The 15,146-nt window shown below is 38.6% G+C and overlaps 1 protein-coding gene across 3 annotated transcripts in view; it reads left to right on the top strand.

Moving 5' to 3' along the window:
* The window catches only part of Plcb1 (phospholipase C beta 1), a 714,003-nt gene that overhangs the window by 193,187 nt on the left and 505,670 nt on the right, over positions 1-15,146 (top strand). The window lies entirely within an intron of this gene.

Raw genomic sequence — 15,146 nt, 5'->3', positions numbered from 1 at the left:
TGTTTTGGAAGTGGAGACCAGGCCCTCACCAGGTACCAAATCTGTTGGCGCCTTACACTTGAATTTCCTAGCCTTCAAGATTGTGAGCAATAGATTTATGCTATTTATAAATTCAAAAAAAAATACCCTCCTGGGAATTGTGCTCACATTTTTTTTTTTTTTTTTTTTGCCCAGATTCCTCCCTTTCTAAGGCTCAGTCGCTAACTGCTTCATCTTGACTATGTCTTAGCAACAATCACCATTTCTAGTGCAGACTTTAAGTTCCTGCTACTTTGTTCTGGGACTCTTTGGATTTCCTTTTCCATACTTCCCAGGATTAATTAAGGATTATATGCTAAAAATAGATCATTATGCATTTTCAAGAGCTTTACTTTATTGTTAGATTGTTACTTTTAACACATGAAGGATATCTCCCCTTTCAAAACAAATTATCACTACATGCTGAGAGCCAGACAATATTATTCTACATTTTTGATATTCCAGTGGCCTCAGGAATTCCCAGGGGTGCCTTTCCTGTTCATCACAGAAAGGACTTTGTATACACTGGTGTTTTAGTCAGCTTTTTGGTCACTGTGACCAAAAGACCTGAAGGTAACCATCAGAGGAGGAAAAGTTTAATTGGCCCATGGTTTCAGAGGTCTCAGTCCATGATTGGCTGACTCCATAGACCTGGATCCAGGGTGAGGCAAAACATCATGGGCTAAGAGCATGGGGGAGGAAAGCAGCTTAGGTTGGGGCCACCAGGAAACAGAAAGAGCACTGCTCACTGGAGACAAAGTGTAAACCCCAAAGGCACAATCTCAATGACTTACCTCCTCAACCACATTCTACCTACCTACAGTTATCACCCCGTTAATCCACATCAGTGGATTAATATAGTGATTAGGTTAAGGCTCTCATAACCCAATCATTTCACCTCTGAACTTTCTTGCATTGTCTCACACGTGAGGTTTTTTTTTTTGGGGGGGGGGCACCTCATATTCAAACCATAACATCTGGGTAGTGAAAATTCATGGTTTTTGTCTTAAATTGTCTCATCTAAAAGTTGCTCCTTTACTTCCAAGATCTTCATCTTGCAGTTTTCAGCATGGTGCCCTTGCACTTGGCTGGCTCTTTATGCTCATTCCGGCTGCCTGTTGCTCTCTCATCAGGTTTAGACATTCTCAACCTGCATATGGACCTCCCTTCTTTTCCCTGCCTTCTCCCACATCAATATGACCATCCAAGAGCTTCTTGTTTGTATGCCTTTACTCACTTTACCCCTTTCCCTGGTTAGTAATTCAGTTTTAGCAACTTCAAGTCACTCTGTACTACTCATTCCCTGACTTTGCTCTTTCTTGTCCCCACAAAACTCTTTAAAAATGGTCTTCACTGAGATTCTCAACTTCCTCGTCCTCCACTCACCCTCAACAATCGCCCACTCACTCACTCACTCACCCTCCACAGTCTCTATCAGGGCTGCTGCCCCCACCTTCAGCTGAAAGTGGGGCCAGTGAATGTCTAATACCTGGTCATCTGTGTTCATCTCAGGTGAACCCTTTGCATCCCTGACAGACCTATCTCTTTCTTAGTACTTTTCTCCTAGGTTTTAAGGCATTGTACTTGCTGGGTGGGTTTTTTTTTTTTTTCTTTCTGTTTGAACTTTCTTCTCCTAGGTCTTCATAATGCTGCCCCTCCCTATGGATTTATCTTCCACGCAGAGGTCTTCCCAGTCCTGCACCATTCTACCCAAAACGGCTCTCTTTAGCACTTGGCCTCAATTTCTAAATATTTTTAATTATTAATATCACTATCCATGTCCAAGATTCTTATATACGTAAATATATGTGTATGTGTATATATGTATATATAAAAACATTTCATGGAGTAGTTTGTAACAAATTCCACATTTGATAATAATGAAAACTGGTATTTATTAAAGACCTACTATGTGCTAATTATTGCCATAAACTATTTTTATGCATTAACTCATTTTCATATTTATTGTAACACAATCAAGTAGGAACTATTATCTCCTTTTGACATATGTGGAAACTGAGATACAGAGTGGTTAAATAACTTGTCCTTGGTTTCAAGACCAAGCAGAGTGAGGATACTGAACTGCCCATTGTGATGCAGAGATTTGTGGTAGAAATCACCAAGGTAAAAACCACCAAATTAATATGCTTCCCCATGCATTACCAGAGCACAAAGAAAGATGTGGTGAGACAGAGCATCCTCAATGACACCAGCTGGAATGGAGTAACATTTTTGCTTCCTATGAAGCATTGAGAATGTGAAGGTATGGCTTTGTGATGGCTGAAGGAGTCTTACACCATACACTCATATCATTTTGCATTGAGTGTGGCTAGCAGAGCTTCAAATGATACAGAAATGCATTGTGAGCCTTGTCTAAATCTTAGAGTAAGAATGTAAATGTCTGAAAGTTGTAACTTACAGATAACAAGATATATTAATTTACTCTTTAAACAATCAGTAATCTGGATGAACTAGAATTAGTTCCTAATTAAAAGAAGGAAGATGAGCTGGCCCCTGTTTCCTTCCCTTGGACTCTCCGTTGTTGATGCCTCTATCTTTGCAAACTCCTGGCAGGAGAAAGCAGGTTTGAGTGCATTTTTGCAGCTGGAGACAGCAGGTGTTTCCCACCTGTGTGGTTCTGTCTTCTGGGCTGAACTTTGCCTTCCTTCCAGAGTCCCCAGCACACTCTCCCAGCTCATTAGCACTCTTGTCAACTGTTGGTCTGTTGCTGGCAAGCCTGAGTCAACCTGAGTGAAAGCCAGCTGCATAGAACCCTTGAAATTGCATCTAACCTGTTCTTAACACATCCTATATTTGCCTGTCTTAAGATATCCTCATCTCTTGTGTGACTTTGCCAAAAGGGAGACCAAAAACTCAGTGGATGTCATATGTAAATGATTTCATTTGTAGCGCACACACAAAAATGTTTATAATATTTTTTTTGGAAGGGGACAGTTAAGAAAGGCAGACATTTAATGCCAAAGGATGAAAAGTCTTTACTGTTCAACAAGAATAGACCCTGGGGACCCTCAAGTTCCAACAGAGCAGTAAATTCAGTCCATGTGGCTATGCAAAGGGTAATTTTATATCACTAGATTATAAATCAAATGTTGGAGGGAGGAGCTGTTCATTAATTGCCTAAAATGCCCCTTTAGTCTGTACTTTCTTCCCATTCCTACAGTTACTCCCTTTTTATGGGCCTTATAATCCATCCTTGAGTCATCTTTTTCAATCTCAATGTTCCTACCAAGCACCTGGAGCTCTGGAAAACCTAGATTCTAACTTGGTGAGTGGGGAATGGGGCCTGAGATTGCACATCTCTGACCAACTCCCAGGGGATGCCCAAGCTGCTGCCATCAGATCACACATTGCATCGCAGAACTCTAGGACAGCCCTTCTCAAACCACAGCTTGTACCCAAATTCCCTGGGGATTAGTTAAAGTACAGATTTCTAGACTGGTTGTGTACCACAGTGGTAAAGTACATGCTTCACATACCCAAGGCCCTGCATTCAATTCTCAGAATCCAAAACAAATCAAAAAACAACAAACGAACAAACAAAAGTCCTCACATATTTCTAGGTCTGATGACAAGAGATTCATATTCAGTAGATGTTAGAAGAGGCTCATTTGTCACAGGTTCCCAGGTGATGCTGCTGCTGCTGGTCTGGGATCCATTCTTTGAGATCCATCATGCTAGACATTTGTAGTAGCTTCCGACTTATTTCTGCCACCTCTACTTGTTTATGTTATTTATTTATATCACTGTCACCAGAATTATTCCTTGAAATTGTAAAAGTGATGATTTTCACAGGCTTTCTTGTTTATGAAACGGGTAATGTTTCTTGGTGCAGCATTGAATACATTTCTAGGCTCTTTGGCAGCTGTGTTAGTCAGCTTTTCGTCATGGTGACCAAAATACCTGACAAGAACAACTTAGAGGAGGAAAAGTTTATTTTGGCTCATGGTCCATGGTCAGCTGCGTCCACTGCTCTGGGCCCAGGGTGAGGCAGAACATGGTGTAAGGGAGGAATCTTGTTCTGTTCATGGCAGCCAGGAAGCAGAGAGGAGAAGGGGGAGGGGCAAAAGGGAAGAGGAAGCCCTCCAGTGACCTACCTCCTCTAGCCATGCCCCACCTGCCTATAGTTACTATCCAATTAGTTCATTCAAACCAGGATGGACTAATTGAGTTACAGCTCTCATAAACCAACCATTTCTCCTCTGAACGTTTCTGAACTATCAAATGCGATTAATGGGAGACACCTTATATACAAATCATAGCAGTGACCTGCCTCTATATCTACCTTAATGATAATTATGAGATATACTTCACATATCTGATTTATCAGTCCTTAAATGATTCCTTATTTCTTGGACTTATTCAGATTATAGGAGCATTTTTTTGAGAATGTGGAAACATAACCATACAATGATAGTCACAAAAGTTTTAGAAATCTGTAACTAATATTTAATACCAATTATAAAGTTGTCATGCTGTATATGAGGATCCTGCTATCAAGTCCCAAGTCCAGTGTCTTGAGAGCTTTCCAGTGTCACCCAGGAGAAGCTGCTCCATGATGCTGTGACCTAAGCTGCACTTTGCTCTGCCCTAGTTTTGTTGAGTCTCTTCTATGAGACTCCATGCTATTTTCTTGCAGGCTGCTAGATGCAAGGGTTATTTGTTGTTGCCAAAGTTTGTTTTGTTGTGGGGCTCTTGATCCTAATTCTTTTTCACTGAATCTGCAAATACTCCAAGTGCAGTCCATAAAGAGCCTTGACTTCTCTCCAGAATGCACTGCCAGATGCTTGCTTCCAGCTTTACTAACCAACCTGAGAGAGGGATTTTGTGGGTTTGTTTGGTCTTGCAGTTTGGAGCCAACTGAGCACCATGTCCCTAGTCCACCTTCTTTATTGCTTGCAAGTATAAAAAGGGAACATTTTATTCCACTCCCTTGGGTGGGAACAATCACTCTATTTATGGGGTCTTAGCTAAAATTAGATTTCTCTACTGCATGATTCTCTGGCTTTATCTATATACAACCATGTCTTTTATTATATTGCTATTTCATGTTTAGGTTCTTCTAGTCTTCTGGTGGTGTTTGAGCCTTTGTAGCCTCAGTCTTCCTTTCCAGGTTCACCTTCTAGCACTGTGGCACATGTACTCCAGCCATCCTCAGAGAAGTCAGAAACCCTTACATCTTGCCTCCTGCCTTCTTTCCTTTCTTCCTTCCTTCCCTCTTGCATTAGTCAGGGGGTTCCAGAGAAACAAAAATATACCCCACCACATACACATGTATTACAAGAGGGGATTTATTAGGTTGGCTTACATGATTAGACGCTGAATAGCTCCATAATGGCCACCTGCAGGCTGGAGGGAGACTGGGGAAACCAATAGCTGCTCAATATCAGAAGCTAGAAGTCTCAGAATAAGAGGAACCAAGAATTGAACTTGGAACTGTAGTCCAAGTTCAATGCAGAAGACCTGGAAGCCCCTGGAGAGTCACTGGTGCAAGTTTATTTGCAAAAGCTGAGGAATCTGGAGTCAGATGTCCACTGGCAATGTCAGCACCAAAACCTGCACTTGCTCGAGAAGAATGGATTGTGCATGTGTGTGCTTGCCTCCCACTTGCACTGTTCCAGCTGGGCCCCTGCCTATTGGATGGTGCCACCCCGTTCATAGCAGGTCATCATTTAGTTTTCTGACCTTATACGAATCATTTCTGGGAACACCTTCCCAAAACATCCAGAGGCATATTTTATCAACTTTCTATGTGTCTCTCAGTAACATTGAAAACCAAAATTAAGCATCACATCTCTTCTGCACTGTATCCTCTCCTGGTATGTGATCCTAACTAAGTTAAGCCCACACATGCAGGACTCTTCAGATCTTAAACTAAATCTTGTTAAGCCCAATGAAAATCAGGTGCTTTGTCCTCAAATACAGTTGACCTAACTCATTTCAGTTTTTCTTTGGTCTGGTTTCATAGGAATGTTGTGAGGGAGAGGGGAGGTATTTGCTGCAGGCAAATGTTGGAACATTTAGGACAGTTAAGGGAAGAAGGGACCTAAAGCCTGGTAAAAGTTGCACTTGGCATATTGAAAGGAATTTTTGCTCCTTTAATGATCTTTGTTTTCTTTTTGTAAGTTGATCTAAAGCAATTAAAAACAGAAAACTGTTCTACCCAAACTGACCATTATTTTTTACATACTTGGTACATTGTATACTCACCATATTTTGAGAGATTTTGAAAAGTGAAGAAACCTCAAAACTGCCAAAATCTGCTCTTCTTTCACTCATCAGAGTGCCTTAGTAGGACAAATGAAATAACTTGTCTGTGTTGTTCTGGGTCTTCTTCTGTATTGACATCCATGCATTTAAAGGATTTGAGATAGGTTGCAGTTGGAAACTTGGGTTTCTCTTATTATTTATTTCCCTTTGTGTTTTCACCCATCTATACCATTGACTGATACTATATATTGCCCAGGCACTGGGGTGTAGGTTAACATGGCTTTAGTATGTACAAGGCCCTATGTTCAATCCCTAGCACCAAATAAATAAAAAAATGGATATTATGGTCTTTATGTTTTAGAACTTTGATATTTTTAGAGAATTCTACTTAAATGACACCCAGCCTAAACGAGAGCCAAAAATCCATCAGCATGATATTTAAAAAGAGTTGATGGTTGGGCTGGGGGTATAGTTGGTAGAGTGCTTCTTGCATGTACAAGGCCCTAGCACCACATTAAAAAAAAAAAAATCTTCCCCTGGGGTGGACTCAGCAACACATTGAAGGCAATAAATGAAGAAAAAAAAATTAAAAAACAAAAAGAATACATAAGAACTAAAAAAAAAAAAAAGAGTCGATGGCTGATGAAACAACATATTGGAAGTCACAACCCCCTTCTTCGGAGCTATGAAATTGAAAGCCTGCAGTCAAGATGATGAGTTGCCTAACCAGACCCCTTTCTGGGTCAGTATAGTGTCTTCTCCATATTACAGGTGCTGTCCTCTAACTACTAGGTGTCAGTAGCATGCACCAGGGTAACAACCAAAATGTGCCAGACTTTGCCAAATGTCTAGGGCTGTGGAAGGAGAAAGGGAGGAAGGGAGAAATGGGTAGCAAGATCCACCACCTCTTCAGATCCACTGGTCTGTAGGGAACCTGTGAAAATCTTAAATCCCTAAGACTTACTCAAAAAGAGAGTAGAAATACTCTGCAAATTGAACATGACTTTCTTTTCCTATCACCAGTTTCCCTTTTCCCTATTTTTAGTCCCAAATTTTCATCCATGTATTCTGCAAGCATCTAAGATGGCAGAAGAGTGAAAGGAGTCATGGTTTGTACTTTGAAGAGTCCAATAAGGCTGGAAATGGTCCTGGCATAAATTAGGGAAGTCAAAGATATCCCTTGTTTATGTGAGATCCTGGCAAGATACAAAATGTTAATGCATGCTAGGCAGGTGCTATACTACTGAGACACAAAATTTAAAAAAAATTAAATAAAACTTATTGAATATAACATCATGACTTTATAATGATAGAAAGAGTAAGGATGTTTGAAATGTGACCCCCAGACCACAAGCCCAACTAAACTAATTTTATCCTTTTCCTCTGAACATATTGCTCCCTTCCATATTCTTCCCCTCAGTGGCATGGGGTGCCTGCCCATGCCACTCCATCCTTCATAGCTACACCTGATGGAAAGCCCACCCAGGATCAATATAATTAAGCAAAGCTGATTTCAAAGGCTTGAATCATTAATTGCTGTGATTCTGACATTTAAGAATGTTATGTTGACCTTGGTCTAGTTCAGTCACAAGAAGTCAATGAAGGAGAAGTGCACCACAGCAAGGCCCTTAACTTAATAAAGATTTAATTTATAGTGTTTCCTAACAGTCTCTTCTTTTGAGGTAGCATAGCCCCTTAGGTACCTTTTTTATTATCTGAACTATTAAATACACATCTTCTTTGTTTTGTATTTTGTTGTTTTTGTTCATCAAGGCAGTGACAAGTAAAATTCTGTCCACAGAACATTTTATGTACTTTAAAACAAATATTCACTTTTCAATGAGCCTTTAAATACACCCACTGACATTGAAGGTGAAAAATCTTATATTGTCTCAGAAGATCAAACAGCATTCAGCAGTGGGCCATGAAATCCCAAAGGCCACAGTTCTGTCCCTGGAAGACTGTCTCCATCCAAAAGACAGTTTCCTTTCTTTCCAGAAAAGAACCAAAGAGACAGGAATCACCTGACAGTGAACACAGAAAGTAAACACACAGCTCCGTGACATGGAGGACATGGAACCCCATGGAAAGCTGACTGGCTCAAGAGACAGAAGGATGTAGAATTCTGAGAGAAATGGGTATTGTTAAGCATTTGTGGGGTGGAAGAGAGACACCATAAACAAAGCCAAGTGCTAAATATAGCAACTATGGAAATAAGTAGCCCAGGCTCCCAGGATAGTCCCTATCTTTGATGCTAAGCAGCTAAGCAGCCCCAAACAGGTTCCTGTGTAAAGCTATAAACAGGAAAGGATTAAGAATATGCTGATTGAAAGAAACAAATGTGTTTTACCTCTGGATTTTGCTATTTATATAATAAAACACAAGAATGTCAGAGCAAGTATTTCGTATAATTAAAGTTCTCCAGTTTAGGGGCTGGGGAGTAGCTCAATGGCAGAGCTCTTGCCTAGCACCTGTGAAGCCCTGGGTTTGATCCGTAGCATCACATAAGAAATAAAATAAAGGCACGCTGTCCATCTACAACTACAGGAAAAAAAAAAGATTTTTAAAAGAATTTTTCTCCAGTTTATGGTGGGGGAAAAATGACATATGGATCATTGACTTGAAATGTCGATTTCACAATCTTTTGAGAAGGGATTTTTAAAAACAGTAGATGTTTTGTTGTAAAAATGCTAGTTCACTAGGACCAAAAATTGAATACTTAGGATCTGTATGTGTGATACTACAAAAAAACTAAAAACAGAAGTCAAAAAAGATTGAAAGAAATTGGGAGATATCTCACATTTATGGGTAGGAAAGTTTAATATAAAGATGTCAGTTCTTCCCAATTAAACTGTAGATTCAACAGAATACCAACCAAATCCCAGCAAAATTTGTTTTCAGTGTTCACATACTTGCTTTAAAATTTATGATAATTGATGATGCCAAAAAACGGAGAAGAGCCAACATAATGCCATAATGAAAGAACAAGTTGGAGGAACCACATTATCTGATTTTAAAACGTGGTATACAATTGAAGTAATTCAGAAAGTTTGGTGGTATTAGGAAAGGAACATACATGTAGATCAGAAGAGCAAAATAGAAAGCTCCAAACCAGACATCTGTAGGTACAGTTAACAGATTTGTTTCTACAAAGATTTAACAAAAATTCAATGCAGAAGGTGCAGTCTTTTCACACATAGTTCGGAGCAAATTGGTATCTATATGAGACATAGAGCTCATACCTTACACAAAATATTAACTCAAGTCATGATTAAAATGAGTCTTAGACATACATGTAAAATGCAAACCACTAAAACTTCTAATAAAAAATAATTTTTTTGTGTGTGATCTTGGATTCATAGATGAGTTTCTAAATACAACAACAAAAGTATGATCCATGAAAGAAAAAATTGATAAATTAGACTTCACTGAAATTAAAAGCTTGTGTTATACAAAATACATCATTAAAGGAATCATGGAAAAGACACAGACCAGGAGAAAGATATTAAAAAATCATTTTTCTCATAAATAATTGCATCCAGAATATACAAAGAACACTCAAAATCCAACAATAATAAAACAGCCAATTAATTAAAAACTTGGCAAAATGTCTGAGCAGATATCTCAAAAAGAAAATAAGCAGAATGAAAATACACATATGAAAAAAGTGTTCAATATCATTTGTCATCGGGAAATGCGAATTAACACCCCAGTGAAATATCACTACACCATCCAAATGAGAAAAAAAGGACAATACCAATGTCTGGCAAGAATACACAGCAATAGTATCTCATTTTCACTAGGGGAAATGCAAAATGGTATAATTATTTTCAAAGAGAGTTTGACCATTTCTTATAAAACTAAACATAATCTTGCCATGTGATCTCACAATTGTGTTCCTGGGTATTTATCCAATTATTTGAAAATTTATGTCCACATAAAATCTTGCAATTCAAGTATTTGCTTTAACCTTGCTTTAAAATTTATGATAATTGATGATGCAAAAAAACGGAGAAGAGCCAACATAATACCATAATGGAAGAACAAAGGAGGAGGAACCATATCATCTGATTTTAAAACTTGCTATACAATTGAATTAATTCAGAAAGTTTGGGGGATATTATTATTCATAATATCCCAAAACTATGAACAACCATAGTGTGTTTCAATAGGTGAATGGATAAACAGATTATGGTTTATATAGTGGAATGCTGTTGAGTGATAAAAAAGAATTAGCTCTCAAACCATGCAGATCCATGAATGAACCTCAAATGCATATTTCTAAGTGAAATAAGTCAGTCTGGAAAGGCTATATCTTATATGATTCCATTTGTATTACATTCTGAAAGAAGCAAAGCCACAGAAATGGTAGAGATCAGTTGTTACTAGGTAATAGGGATATGGGGGGAAATTGAAAAGGTGAAGCACAAGAGATACTTTCAAGATGCTGAACTATGCTGCATGACATTGAAATTGTAGACAACAAATACTCTACATTTATAAAAATCCATAGAACTTTGAAGCACCAATAATGAACCTTAGTGTATTCAGTTAAAGAAAATCTTTTAGGATGTCAAAGAAATTCCAAGATGAAATGCAGATTGTGTTCAAAGAATGAACTTTATCACAAATGTATGAAACAATTTTGCTGAAGGGAGTTGGGGAGAAAGTTACTGACTTAGGTAAATTGGAAATCTATGGAATCTATGAAACTAAAGCAAACAGAACTGGCTCTAGTGAATAAAGTTGTTTCCCATGGAGGCATGGGTTAACAATCTAATACCCCTGTACTTACATACTGGAATTGAATAATTAGGCAGTTGGTAGAAGTGCGATTTCTCCTTGCTGAAGTCGGGGGTGTTTTGAGCAAGGGAAGGAGGCTAAAATGATTCATGTGGTCATGGACTACAGTTGTAGACATCACTGTGAACTCATTTGTTTTAATACAGATGCAGATGGATAAATATAAAAATAGCTATAGGGGTATGTGAGTATAGGTTCAAATATAAAACAATTTCCACTGAGAGAACCTAGCAGCAATAACACATCAATGTCTATGAGCACACTTCCCTTGAACTAGGTTTCTAATACTACTCTTTAAGGAAAAAATGGCTGATTCTTAATTGAGGAAGGAATCTGTAGCATCTAACTGTGTCCGGAAATAAGTACTCAAAGAACACAACAATGAAGGCATGTCAAAGGGACAGGAAGCCAACTCCAAGAGCTCTCAATGGTGAAAACTGAAACAACTTAAGCAACAAATTGAATAATGTAATATTGGATTATAGCCCTAGGTAAAAAATAAGTATCCATAAGACCATAATATTGTTAATCAATGAACGAATAAACAAATAATTTGAAAGAAAAATAATTCCTTCATACAGAAGAGTTCAAAATAACTGATGTACCTAGTGCCTTTCAGCGTGGTGAAGTGTAACTGCCATCTGCTCAGGAGAGCTTTGCAAAGAACGACCTTTCAGAAAACAGACCCTGGAAAGTGGAGATATAAAGAGCAGCTCTACTGAGCAGAAGCTGGACAGTCACTACCTGAGCCAGGGGGTCAAGGGAGAATATCATCAGTATTAAGTCAGGCTGATAGTATGTGCCTTTGATAGGATGGGAATGGGATGCAAGTAGCACTTTGGGAGCTGGGGGTGTAGCTCAGGAGTAGAGTGCTTGCCTAGCAGGTGTAAGGCTGTGTTTTCATCCCTAGTGTCCAAAAAAAGTGGTGGCGGGGGGATAACAGTTTATATCTAGTTTCTCTTCCCAAACCCATAACCTCAGTCTAATCATGATAAAAACACCATCTCTCCAAAATACCTGACCAAGCCCTCGTCAAAGTTGTCAAGGCTATCAAAATCAGAGAAAAACCAAGCAATACTCACAATACAGAAAACCTAGCAAGATCTGAGAGCTAAATGTAATATGGCACCCTGGATGGGATCGTGGCCCAAAATAAAGGACAATAGGTCAATTTAAAGATATATGAATAAAGGACACACCTTAGTTAATATAAAGTATCAATGCTGGTTTATGAATTGTATCAAATATACCAATGTATGATGTTAACTTTGAGGTCAAGTGTGGGTGTGTAACATAAATTCTCTGTACAACTTCTGTGTAAATCTAAAATCATTCCAAATTGAAGCATTCTACCTATTTTTGAAAGGACCAAGGTTGAAAGTTGGATGGTGGTTGTCAAGGGCTAGGAGTAGAGAGCGGTTAATGGAAAGTTATTGTTTAATTCATGTAGAATTTTGGTTTGATAGGAAGGAAAAAAGTTCCTGAGATGGATGTAATGATGGGCACACAGTGGAGGGAATGTATTGAATGCCACTGATTTGTGTATTTGCAACTGATTAAAATGGCAAATTGTATGCTACATATATTTTATCACAATAAAAATACTCCAACCCCTCCTAAGACATAGAAAATTAGAGAAGAGAAACATCAGAAGGACTGGAAACAACATTTAAAAATAGAAAACAGAGAAAGCAGTAGGTCGGAAGGCAAGATGGATAAAATCCACAGGGGAAAATACTCCCATCACTAGATCATCAGGGGAAAAAAAAACACCTGCTATGGACCAACAAAATAGTGCCCAGGGAATACACTCCATATTCTTCACTTTTAGATTTTATACCACCCTTTCCCCCAAATCCAATGCAGAAGGCAAGGAAAACAAATTTAGTTAGTAAACTAAATTTGGTATCGAACAGAGAGACAGAACAAAAAGTGGAGTCCCTGATGTACTTTGGCCTCAGATATTGGCCCTCTGGGAAGGGGATGGAGAGAGTAACCAGATGTTGTATTTATGAACTGTCACTCAGGATCCAGGCATTGCACTATCTCTATTTTATACATTGTTGTAATCCTTACAGCAGTGTTAGATACCAGGACCATTATTTCTCACTTTAGAGGTGGCATTTGAGATCATCCTTTCCAATCACTGGCTAGCATTAATTAGTGACACTGAAAATTCCCATCCACATTAGGAATAGAGCTGAATTTTTCAGGGAGACCGTAACTAAGTGAACTTAGCTGATCCTATTTATGTTAGAGGATGCTTGCTATAAATCAAATGGTTTTCTGTCTACCAAGTCAGGAAAATGAGTTAGCAAGGCGTGTGGTCTCTGTCCTACAATGGAACTCTACATTGTTCAGCTCACTAGCTGTGGGATCTTGAGTTATTTTACATTGAGGGGACTTATTTTCACCCTCTAAACAATGGGGATAAAATTTATTCTTTGCTTATAACATCCCCCCTCGCCCCCCCCCCCGCATCCTTCCTTCCTTTCTTCTTCCTCTTTTTCTTTGTCATTCAGGATTAAACCCAGAGGTGCTTTACCACTGAGATACATCCCCACTCAACCCCTCACTTTTTTTTTTTTTTGTGAGATAGGGTTGAGCAAAGTTGCTGAGTGTTGAGTGTCTCACTAAGTTGCTAAGGCTGGTCTCAAACTTGTGATCACTCGCCTCCACCTCCCTTGTTTCTGAAATTACAGGCATGCAACAGCATCCCCAGCTGTTATTTTTCATGTTATTATGCCTATTATATTTTTAATAACCTGAAATAATAGTATTCGTTCCTTCAAAAAAAGGGTCATAAATTGGGTAGGGGTGTGCCTCAGTGGTACATTGCATATCTATGATGAATACATAAAGCCCTGGTTTTGATCCCAAGCACCAAAAAAGGGGGTGGGGGGACGAGTATCATATAAGCTCTGTATTAATTGAAGTATCCTAGGTTCTATAAAAAAAAATAAACTCCAGGATTTCAGTGGCTTAACACAATCAAAAGTATTTCTAATTAACTCAGGAGTCCAGTGTGGATGATTTTTATATAAAGTTGGCTTTCTTCTACTGATGATTCAGGTAGGTTCTGTTTAAACTAGTAGCTCCAATAACCCTCAGGGTCTCTTTGTCCTCTATATACAGGAGGAAGAGGAAAGAAGGCTAGAAAGGACTCTCTCTCTCTCTTTCATTCATGTTCCATTTGTGAGAACCATTCACATACCGTCCATAAATGCCAGGGCTGTCATGAAATATGGATCATGATAGGGAAATTATTTCCCTATAGTTCTCTATAGTATATACAGCAAAGTGCACGTTTGGGCAGAGAGTGGGTCACTTCCACTAAGCTCTGCACAGGCTTGCCAGTTGTGAACCATGAAAACCCACTCACCTGTTTGAGGACATCATAATAAGGCCTAATTCAATGGTTACCAAGTGTAATAATGACAGTTAATCCCTCAATTTTCTCTGACCTTTAAATGGTTTAATAATAATTCCATTGAAAAGTGATTTGAAATGACTTGGAAATGCTTAATATATGATTGAGATAACATTAAAAAAAATCGCTGGAGTTCCAGCATTAAGTGACCTTTAATGTAACAATGAGGCTCTTCACATTATATTTTTTCTTAACTTTCTTTCTTTATTTATTGGTATTAAAGATTGAGTCCAGTGATGCTTTATGATTGACCTACATACCCAGTTCCCCAGTTCTATTTATTTATTTATGTTTAGAGATAGGATCTCACTAAGTCACTGGAGGCTGGCCTCAAACTTGCAATACTCCTACTTCAGCCCCACAAGTCTCTGATATCACATGTGTACCCTACCATGACTGGTGTTTCTTCTTAAATTTAAAGTGAGATTTGCATGCCAGGTGTGGTGGTATATGTCTATAACCCCCAGCTACTCAGGCAGCTGACTCAGATTCCAGGACAGGTTGAGCAACTTAGATCCTTTCTCAAAATTAAAAAAAAAAAAAAAAAGAAAGAAAGAAAAGAAAAAAGAAAGAAAAGATAAAAAGGACTGGGAATGTAGCTCAGCGATAGATCTCTTGCTGAGTATGCCTAAGACCATGGGGTTGACAACCTGGACCACAAAAAATA

Source organism: Marmota flaviventris, chromosome 2 (genome assembly GCF_047511675.1).
Source record: "Marmota flaviventris isolate mMarFla1 chromosome 2, mMarFla1.hap1, whole genome shotgun sequence".
Taxonomy (NCBI): domain Eukaryota; kingdom Metazoa; phylum Chordata; class Mammalia; order Rodentia; family Sciuridae; genus Marmota; species Marmota flaviventris.
This window is presented reverse-complemented; position numbering and strand designations above follow the sequence as displayed.